The sequence below is a fragment of the Tupaia chinensis genome, unplaced genomic scaffold, assembly GCF_000334495.1.
Source record: "Tupaia chinensis unplaced genomic scaffold, TupChi_1.0 Scaffold148646_1, whole genome shotgun sequence".
NCBI lineage: Eukaryota > Metazoa > Chordata > Mammalia > Scandentia > Tupaiidae > Tupaia > Tupaia belangeri.
Window position 1 is genome coordinate 1,152,798 of NW_006208495.1, and position 11,312 is coordinate 1,164,109.

An 11,312-nucleotide genomic window follows, 5' to 3' on the forward strand; every position below is an offset into this window, starting at 1 on the left:
AGAGAGACAGAAAACGAGAAATCACCCCCCAGGGGGGATGGCCACACTGCAATCCCTTCTCCTCCATTCTCCTCCCGGGATCTTGGGCACGCACGCACACGTGCCTGGCATGAGTTTAAGCCACCGGGTCTGGGACGCAAACTGCAATAGACTACATGGGAGTCCAGCGACATAGCCATTACACCAACTGCTGGTCCTTGTAATTAAATCTTGATTAATATAAATAAAATAAATTTGATTAAAAAAATAATAAAAAGAGAAATGATAAGATTTGCATTATTTAATGAGTTTGAGATTATATTCCACATTTTAAGGTTATTTACAATTATCCTTAATTTACTTATTTAGAAAGTTTTCATTTTTTTAATTATTTAAGTGTCTCAAATTAACAGAGGACAATCGAAAAGCATGAGTTGGGGCCAGCAGGTGGCATAGTGGACTGGCACTGGACTCCCACATGGCCGACTGCAGTTTGAATCCCAGACCTAGTGGCTTGAAAATCATGCCAGGCATGTGTGAGTGCATGTCCAAAATCCCAGGAGGAGGATGGAGGAGAAGGGATTGTTGTGTAGCCATTATTCTGGAATGTGATTTCTCAATTTCTTTCTCACTGTTTCTCTTTCTCTCTCTCTCCCCTCCCTCCGTAAGTGCACATGCCCTGTAGCAAAAAATTAAAAAAACAACAATAATAAAAAAAGATGTAAGTTACAGTGAGACTTCTCAGAGATTTTGTTTGTTTCCAGATTTTCTGATATCCTAAGTAGGGCAGAACAAGCATAATTGGCTAAGAATAAATTGATCCTAACAAAAAAATTAAAAATAGAAAAATAAAAAATGATCAAAATGATTAAACATAAACATAAAAAATGATTAAAATGATTAAGCATAAATAAATGACTTAGGTTTTGCTAAAGTAACCAACACATTTCAAAGTGTAATATAAAAAGCCAACTCTGGCAACCTTGTTTTCAAACTCAAAATTTCAGTCTCTGTATAGAGAGAACCTTTTTGCCAGGTTCCAGTTTAACATTATATACCAGCTTCTTGACCTTTTCACTTGAATTGCCTGTCATGGCTTCACAGTCAAAGCATATAGTGTTGAACTTCTAACTTCATCCATTCATATCACAACTTCTTTTTATCCTTCAATAATGATAGCTACTGTCTATTCTTCATATTTTTCTTTTATATTCTTCATGTGCATCTTTTCATACAGCATCTACCATAGCTTTCATTCCAAATTTAACAATTATTCATGTTTCTTATATAATTCAAATGAGGAACCCACAGGCCAGAGAAGTTTATTCATTCATTCAATAGGTACTTGCTGATTAAGTACTATGTGCCAAACAAAACACTAAGCACTATGGATATGTCACGGAATAAAACCACATGTGGCATTTGGTTACATTTAGCATTCATTTTAGTAAGAAATACAGCCATTCAGCAAGTAATCACTTTTACAAATGTTAAAATTGTAAATATGACATTTGTTGAAAAATGAACTGATTTACTTTCTGTAGTTCCTTGGCTTTAGCCAACTTAACCAAGTCAGGACAAATGTCCCTGAGGAAGTAGCATTCTTTGATGACCAGGGACTAACTATGCACAGAGAATGCATAAAGAAACATGACAATTACAGTCATGAAAAAAAAGTGTAACACCATCGTAACCATCATATACTTGAGACAATGCTAAGTTCACAAGGGAGGGTAAAGAGACCTAAATGAAAGCAAAGATTATACACTTTAAAAAAAACTATTCAACTTTGAAACCAGGAGATTAAGTTATCTATACATTGCAATACTAAGAGCAACAATAAGAAAGCAATATAAAGTAATACATGATTGGTGCTGGGTGGCCTAATCATTAAAGGAGCTGGATCTCACACAGCTGACCATGTGGTTCGCATCCTGGCCTCAGAGGCTTGAAAACACGCTGAGTACATGTGCAAGCATGCTCTGAATCCTGATTGGATGGAGAAATGAAGAAGGGATTGCAGCATGACCGTGTTCCACTAAGAGATTCTCTCCCCCCCACCAACCAGTCTCTCTGGTGAGTGCACATACCTTTCGGGGGAAAAAAATAAGTAATATATTCCAAAGCACTATAAATAAATCAAAATATTCAAGCATTTCATAGGAATGCAAGGACAGCGTGTACAGCTTGATAGCACAGCAGTAATGTGTTGTTCATGACAAACTAGATCTCCAGCCTGGTCAGCCTGAAACACGCTGGACATGAATGTGAATGCTAAGGCTCCAATAGGATAAAGGACTGGAAGAAGGGGATTGTGATATGACCAGATCCTGTGGAAGGTGCTTCTCTGTCTCTCTCTTATGTCTCATCATATGCATGCTTGCATGTGTGAACACATGGTCTATCATGAATAAAGAAAAAAGAAGAAAAACGTAGAACAACAAGAAAACAAATAATAAAATACAGACTTAAGCACTAACATAGCAATTATCACACAGTTGGGCAGTCTATATTACTGTTAACAAATGTCCACAAACAATGTAATGTTCAACGTTGAAGAAGATGATTATGCCTCTATCATTGATTTGATTATTATGTACTTTATGCATGCCTTAAAAATCATACTGTAGGGACCAGCAGTTGGCGTAATGGCTATGTCACTGGACTCCCATGTAGTTGACTGCGACTCGAGTCCCCAGACCTGGCGGCTTAAACTTACGCCGGGCGCGTGTGCGTGCATGGCCAAGATCCCGAGAGGAGAATGGAGAAGGGATTGCAGTGTGGCCATCCCCCCAGGGGATGATTTCTCACTTTCTGTCTCTGCCTCTCTGTCTCTCTGTCTTTCTGGCAAGTGCAAGTGCCCTATACCAAAAACCTCTCAAAAAAAACCACCATACTGTAGCCCACAAAAATATACATCAATTTTTTTTAAGTCAGAAACCATTATTAAAAATAAACCAATGTATTTATTTAGAAATACACAAAGGGTCAGTCTGTGCTATAGTGGTTAAGTTGGCTAAGTCCCACATGGCTAATTGTGTAGTTTAAGTCCTAGACTTGGCAGCTTGAGAAACATGCCAGGTGTGTGTGTGTGCATACCCAAAAATCTTACATAGAGCAACGGTTTTTTAAGTCAGAAACCATTATTAAAAATAAACCAATGTATTTATTTAGAAATACACAAAGGGTCAGTCTGTGCTATAGTGGTTAAGTTGGCTAAGTCCCACATGGCTAATTGTGTAGTTTAAGTCCTAGACTTGGCAGCTTGAGAAACATGCCAGGTGTGTGTGTGTGCATACCCAAAAATCTTACATAGAGCAACGGAAAAGAGATTGTGGGGGGCAGGGGGGGTGCTTTCTTACTTCTCTTCTCTCTCTTTCTCACTTCCCTTCTCTTTCTCTCTTGCACTCTATAGCAAGCATATGTGCCCTCTGGCAAATGTGAAATAAAGTAAATAAATAAATAAAATAAAATATTTGAAATATACCAATTATGAGATTGGTAGAATGGATTTAAATGAAAGCCTCCCACTTACTCTTTCCACAGGTAGTCCGTGAAGGAAGAACTTCATCTATTGCAATTTGAAGATTTGCTCACTGATCTTAAACTAGTTAGTGCTTGTGACTCTGGATAAACAGAATCCTGAAGCAGCTTGGAAAATATAGACGAAATTTTTACAACTTTAAAATGATAAAACTACATTAAATGATTGGCTTGATGACTGACATTATTTTTAAATATTAAAAGAAAAAAGTAATTATGAAATAAAGTTATATATAATAATAGAAGAAAACAAAGTAAGTATTTACATGAATTCTTAACACTCTGCTGTATAAGTACGAGTTAGAGGACCAGCAGATGGCATAATCCTTACAGTTGCTGGACTCCCACGTAGTCCACCACAGTTCGAGTCCTGGACCTTGCAGCTTAAAACTCATGCTGGGTGCACGTACGTGCATGCCCAAAATCCCAAGAGGAGAATGGAGAAGAAAGGATTGTGGCATGACCATACCCCCCAGGGGTTGATTTCTCACCTTCTGTCTTTCTGTCTCTGTGTCTCTGGCAAGTGCACGTGTCCTAAAGCAAAAAAATCTCTCTTAAAAAAAAGTAAGATCTCTGCCTCTGCTGCCAATCTGGGTTCAGATTCGTGGCTGTGAAGCCCTCCAGCCAGGGTCTCCCCTTTCATACCCCAGTGCTAGCGAGGACAGAATACCTGCTGCCCTTTCTGGGTTCAGCTTCACAGATATGAAGCCCCTCCCCAGCCAGGGTCCTTCTCTTCCAGACCACAGTGCTAGTCATGTAGGCAAAGTCTCTCTCTCCCTCTTGTTCTTTTCTGTTCCTTCTAACTTTTTTTTTCTCTTTTAAAAACAGTTTTCTGTCCTCCTTGTGCCTTCGTCTTGCTAATTTGCTGCTTCTTCCCTCACCTAGGACAGAATCCTTGCAGGCGTTTCCTTCTCTGCCTCTGCTGCCCTTTCTGGGTGCAAACCTATCCTGTGTGTGTGTGTGTGTGTGTGTGTTTTTAACTCAATTTCTCAATTTTATTTTCTGCAACATGTTTTCTGCTTTTTTCCCCCTCTTTTTCTTCCAGTTCTTTTCTTCTTTTCTCTTTGATTTTTCAAAGGAAAAAGCCTCAGTCCTTTTTTTTTTTTTTTTTTTTTTTTTTAAGAATTATTCTATTTGACTTATTTTATTTTATTTTATTTTGACCAGATAGGGAGAGAGAGTGAGCAAGAGAGAGATGGGAAGTGAGAAAATAAGCCTCCAATTGGCCATGTGGAAGTCCAGGGACCTTAATCACCATGCTGCCTGCTGGGCCTCCTTTCCTCATTCTTTTTTTTAATTTTTAATTTTTATTTTTTGGAGAGGTTTTTGCAGTAGGGTGCATGCGCTCGCCAGCCAGCCAGCCAGATACAGAGGGACAGAAAGCGAGAAATCACCCCCCAGGGGGAATGGCCATGCTGCAATCCCCAATCCCTTCTCCTCCATTCTCCTCTCGGGATCTTGGGCACGCGCGCACACGCGCCCGGTGTGAATTTTAAGCCACCGGGTCCGGGACACGAACCGCGGTTGACTACATGGAAGTCCAGCAACATAGCCATTACACTAACTGCTGGTCCCCCTTCCTCATTCTTTATACATTTTAAAGTCTTTTCTTAGTTTCTGTGGTATATAAGGCACATTTAGGAGTTTTGCATATGCTAATTTTTTTCTCACAGTAAATCTGTAAAGTTCAGGGTGGTATTTCCACTTTTACAAATGTGAAATTGAGTCTCTGAGAGGTTAAGTTTTCCTAGCATAAGTGTAGTACAGGAGACCCTGAAATCATGCAGGGAAAATGGACGGAAGATCTCTTCTTCTGTAGCTTCTTCCAGCGGACAAATGGGCCAAAGAGAGGGGAGTCAGAGCCTCAGTCCTTGCTCTCAGTCAGGCTAGCCCCAAGATTAGGCAGAGACGTTAGAGGTGTCCTCACATGAATTACTGAAGGCTGTAACTGCCGCATCTAGAGGAGAGAGGTTAATATTATTAGGCACTGTTTGATATTGCTGTAACACAAAGATAGATTGTATTTGGTTGGCAATAAGTTTAGCAAGGGCCTGCAACAACGGAGGGGTAAAGCTTATAATTAAGATGATTATTATAACTGGACCCGCTAGTGGCAACAAGAGTTTTAAAAGAGTAGTAGTATGATTAATCAGAGTAAACATTAGGAAGAACTTGAAAAGAAGGCAATGTTGTCACAAATCTCTGAGTAAGAAAATGTTGAAGGAGGAAGAAGGCTGGATTCATATTACTTATCTGAGGAAGAATTCTTCTTGAAAAGAAATCGAAGGCCTTCTAGAGACTCACAGGTGCAAGTGTGAGCAGCCTGGTCAGTTCTCAGGATTTTTCTTCCTGTTTCTGTTTCCTAATTTATTTTCTTTTACCTTACATTCTTCTTTTACTGCTCAGCCCTTACCTACTGTCTAGGGAAGTCTAGGTGCATAATATTGCACATCTGAATATTGTGAAATTTAGAGAATTCTTTGCCCCTCAGTGTACTGGTTGTAAAGAGTGAAATTCCCTTTCATAAATCTGATTTCAAAACTCCTCCTGTGATTACCACACTAGAAGACACAGTAGAAGGGAGAAAATAGCACCAATTTATTTCACAATATAGGGGAACAGATAAGCTCACAATTATAGAATCCTTCTCCAACAAGTTAGCCAAAAGTGAATCCATTACCAAATGACTGAAAATTGAAGAAATGCCTCAAGGATGAGAGAATCAAGTAATATATCACCAGCAAAGGAACACTGTAACTCGTCTCCAAGTAGGGAAAAAAATTAGAAGATATTACCAAAATGTCAGAAAAATGATTTAGAATATTAATGGCAACAAAACTCTATGAGATGCAAGAGGGAAGAGATGCTGATCTCCAAGAGATGAGGAAGTCCTTCCACACTATGAAAGAAGAATTGGACACTATAAAAAAAAATCAAATGGAAATGTTAGGTAGTAAGGCTGTAATAGAGGAAAGCAAAACCTCCTTCAAAAGTATTAAAAGCAGGTTAGGCCATGCAGAATATTGAATCTTAGAAGTAGAAGACAAAAACTCTGACCTAGAAAAAAATGTCAAAAAAACTGAAAAAACAACCAAGAAAAATTAGGCTAATATATGAGAAATACTAGATACAATGAAATGCCCAGTCAGCTAAATAATTAGTATCCCAGAAGGTGAAGAAACTAATAGGGGCATTGATAATCTATTCCAAGAAATCCTGGAAGAAAACTTGCCAAGTCTAGAGAAGCACTCAAACATTCAAACCCAAGAAATACATGGAACCCTATATAGAATCAATCCAAGAAGATCCTCTCTAGGGCACATCATAGTCAGGTTGGCTAAAACCACAAAGACAAGATACTAAGACTGGCAAGAGAAAAAGGACAAATCACTTACAAAAGCTATCCCATCAGACTGACATTAGACCTCTCATTGGATACAATGCAAGCAAGGAAAGAATGGGGAAATATAATCAAAGTGTTAAATGAAAAACAATTTCAACCAAGAATACTATACCTAGCAAGATTATCCGTCATATAGGAAAAAATGATTAAAGATCATGATTAAAGAAGATCTCAGACAAACAAAACCTGGAAGAATTTGCCAACTCCAGACCAGCTCTTCAAGAAATTCAAGAAAACTAAAGACAGACAGACAACAATAGAGAACCAAAAACAACCAAAAATATGGCCAACTCAATGGGAGGAGCAAGTCTGGAAATGTCAATAATAACGTTGACTATTAATGGATTAAATTCTCCAGTTGGGGCTGGCAGGTGGCATGGTGGTTAGGATGGCTGGATTCCCACATGGCTGACAAGGGTTTGAGTCCTGGTTCTGGCAGCTTGCTTTCTCACTTTCCCTTTCTCTCTCTCTGTATCTCTGTCTTGTCATATTGAAAATAATGATGATTAATAAAATAAAATAATTAAAAAAAAGATTCAATGAGGTTGTAAGGGTGGGGCCCTAATCCTATAGGAATAGTGTCACAAACAAGAGACACCAAAGTAAGCGCGGACTCCTGACTTCCTGGCCGCCCGCGTTGGTGTGAGCCCTGCAGTGCGTGCAGAGACTTTGAGGCCCACCTCTGGTGCCAGCCCTCTGGTGCCAGGCTGGGCGCCGTCTTCACCGCAGCCGGCTTGTTGAAGATGGTGGGCCGAATAGCGCCATCGCTGCCAGAGTGTGCAGCGTGCTCTTCATCGGGTACTGCATTTACTTCAACCGCAAGCACCAGAGTGATCCCAACTTCAAGAACTGGCTGCGACAACGAAGAAAGAAACAGAAGCTTGCCAAGGAGCGAGCTGGGCTTTCCAAGTTACCTGACCTTAAAGAGGCTGAGGCCGTTCAGAAATTCTTCCTTGAAGAGATACAGCTTGGCGAAGAGCTGCTAGTCCAAGGCGAATTTGAGAAAGGCGTGGGACCACCTGACCAACACCATCGCCATCACCGTGTGTGGGCAGCTGCAGCACTTGCTGCAGGTGTTGCAACAGTCGCTGCCGCCTCCTGTGGTCCCCAAGCTGCCGGCCTTCTTACAGAGAATTGTAAGTGCTCAGAGCTTGGCTGAAGATGATGTGGAGTGAGAAACGAATGTCAACATCATAAAATTGCAGTTAAAAATACTTTAAATGTCTTTAACTGGGAAGTTGAACAGCTCTAGGGAATAAGGCAAAGATGCTTGTTATGGACTGGCTTACGCTGAAATCTACCAAAGTTAAGGTTTACTTTGTGTAGATCTATTTGTTTTATTTATTTTTTCCCAGTGTAAAGTAGGATTGATAGAAAGCTTTTCATTTTATAAATACACTATGAGTTACCACAATACCATGAATTTCTTTTATTCCTAAAGCAAGCAGTTAAAATGTACATAGAACATGTTAGGTGCCCCTTCCCCCAAAAAATGTAGGGGACAGCTAAATGCACATTTTTTAAAGACAGTACATTTTGCTATGAATCCAAAAATTGTATAGAAACTTGTGTTTATGAAGACTGAGCATTAAAGTTCTGAGAGATCATATCTTCTCATTTGCTCTCAGATATAAATATGTGAGGTGTGCTGTGCTGTATTAACCATTCCTCCGCACCTGTCAGTCTTGAACAAATCAGTGGGCTTAACGTATTCTGGACATTTATTTCCTTGGGATTTAAATGTCTGGTAGTACCAGGAGTTAGGTCTGTGTCCAGCTGCAGTCTAGCCGAGCAAGCTTTGCCAGTTCACGCCTGCTCGTTTTCGGAACGAGGGAGTCTGCTGGTCTCCGAAGTCTTCCTTTCAGCTCCTCTGGGTTCCCTTCAGCTCCGTCACACCTACTTCACCAAGGGGTGCGTTTGGGTAGCCAGGCCTTGCATCTGTTTTATATTCTCAAATTTGCATGCTTGCCTGACTTAGTGTTTCTGAATGGATTTTTTTTAAGAAGTGAGCTAACTATCTTGTTGATTTTGGAATTGTATGGTTGTCACTGCTCTGTGAATTAACCTTAAACTTACGTAGAAATAACTTGGAAGATGTGCTTGCGAGAAGGTGTTCCCTTTGCTTTTATCTTCAGTGTACCCCAGTCCCACTTCACTGATTAGTTTATCTTGTTGAATGATGAGCACGGTGTGACTGAAGACTGCCCAAGAATGCAGCAGGTGGGACCTCGCTCCTTGTGAACACAAGGCCGCGACCTTGTCACTTCTTGGCATCTCCTGAGCCAAGCAGCCTTTCTCCATGTGGTTCATGGCTCGCTTTTGTCTGTCTGAAAATAGGGAGAGACCCAGGGCTCCCTGTGCATTAGGCTTTTATGTCAGCTGACTCACGGGGGAAATAAATGATAATGAGTGCACAAGCTTCCATAATCTATGGGACACTGCAAAAGCAGTCATAAGTAGTTCATAGCAGTTAGTGCGCATAAGAAAAAGATGGAAAGATGGCAAAAGGATGACCTAACACCATGCCTCGAGGAATTGGAAAAAGAACAAAAAATCAAAAAAATGCTAAGAGAAAAGAAATAATAAAGATTCGAGCAGAAATAAACAAAATAGAAAATAAACAAACTATCCAGAAAATAAATGAAAGAAAATGCTGATTCTTTGGAAAGATAAACAAGAGTGACACACCATTAGCTAGCCTAATTAAGAAGAAGAGAGAAAGGAACCAGATAAATCAAATTCAAAATGAATCAGGCAACACTACAACAGACATAATAGAAATAAAAAACATCACTAGAGGATACTATTAGTGACTGTACGCCAACAAAAAGAAAACCTGGATGAGATGGACAAATTCCTGGACATATAATCTATAACCAAGATTGACTTAGGAGGACATAGAAAGTCTGAATAGACCCATAACAAGCAATGAGATTGAATCAGTAATAAATAATCTCTCAACAACGAAAAGTACAGGTCCTGATGGCTTCACTGTTGAATTTTACAAAACTTTTAAAGAAGAGGTAACCCCCATCCTAGTCACACTATTTCTAGAGCTCCAAAAGGAAGGAACCCTTCCAAATTCATTCTATGAAGCCTCCATTACCCTCATTCTCAAAACAGATAAGGATACAACAAAAAAGGAAAACTACAGACTTATATCTCTGATGAATATAGATGCAAAAATTGTAAACAAGATAGTTGCTAACATATTCAACAGCATATAAAAAAGATTATTCATCACGACCATGTAGGCTTTATTCCCAGGATGCAAGGGTGGTTCAACATATGCAAGACCATAAATGTAATACACCAAATTAACAGAAAGAAAGATAAAAAACCATATGCTCATTTCAATCGCTGTGGGAAAAGCATTTGACAAAATACAACATTCCTTTATGATAAGACTCTCAGTAAAATCAGCATACAAGGATCATTTCTCAGCATAGTAAAAGCCATTTTTCTTTCAAAAATTTTTCTTTTTGAAAGAAAAATTTCACTTTTCTTTCAATTTTTTGAATTGTTTATTATCAGCATAATAAAAGGTATATAGATATATATAGCTGTATACCTATAACTAACAGTATACTGAATGGGGAAAAGCTAAAAAATTTCCACTTAAAACTGGTACAAGACAAGGCTGCCCAGTCTCGCCACTCCTATTCAATGTAGTACTGGAAGTCCTAACCAATGCGATCAGACAAGAGAATGAAATAAAAGGCATTCCAATAGGGAACGAAGAGAAGAAACTATCTCTCTTTACAGATGACATGATTGTGTACTTAGAAGAATCAGTAGAACATACCAAAAATCTTCTCAAAGTCATAAACTCATACAGTAAAGTGGCAGGATACAAAATTAAATGAAAAACTCTATAATACAAAATTAACTTACAAAAATCTATAATATTTCTGTATACTATAGGAAACAGAGACAGAACTGAAGAAAGTAATTCCATTTACTATAGCCACAAAAAGTGTTAGATACCTAGGAATAAAACCTACCAAGGAAGTCAAGGACTTCTATAAGGAAAACTATGAAAATCTTAAAAAAGAAATAGAAAAGGACACAAAAAAGTGGAAGGACATCCCATGTTCCTGGATTGGTAGTATTAATGTAATCAAAAGGCAATCTTACCCAAATTAATTCACACATCTAATGAATCCCTATAAAATTATAAGAGACATTCTTTACAGATCTAGAAAAGACAATCATAAAATCTGTCTGGAATCATAAAATATACGGTTTTTCCAAAGACATCTTGCACAAGAAGAGTGGAGCGAGTGGCATCTTACTCCCTGATCTGAAAATATACTACAAAGTTGTGATAATCAAAACAGCATGGTATTGACACAAAAAATGACATGAGGACCAAAGAAACAGAGTA

The 11,312-nt window shown here is 38.9% G+C and overlaps 1 pseudogene; it reads left to right on the plus strand.

Annotated features, from left to right (window-relative positions):
* The window catches only part of LOC102472436 (mitochondrial import receptor subunit TOM20 homolog pseudogene), a 20,652-nt pseudogene extending 12,552 nt beyond the window's left edge, over positions 1-8,100 (plus strand).
* The last annotated feature ends 3,212 nt before the right edge of the window (positions 8,101-11,312 follow it).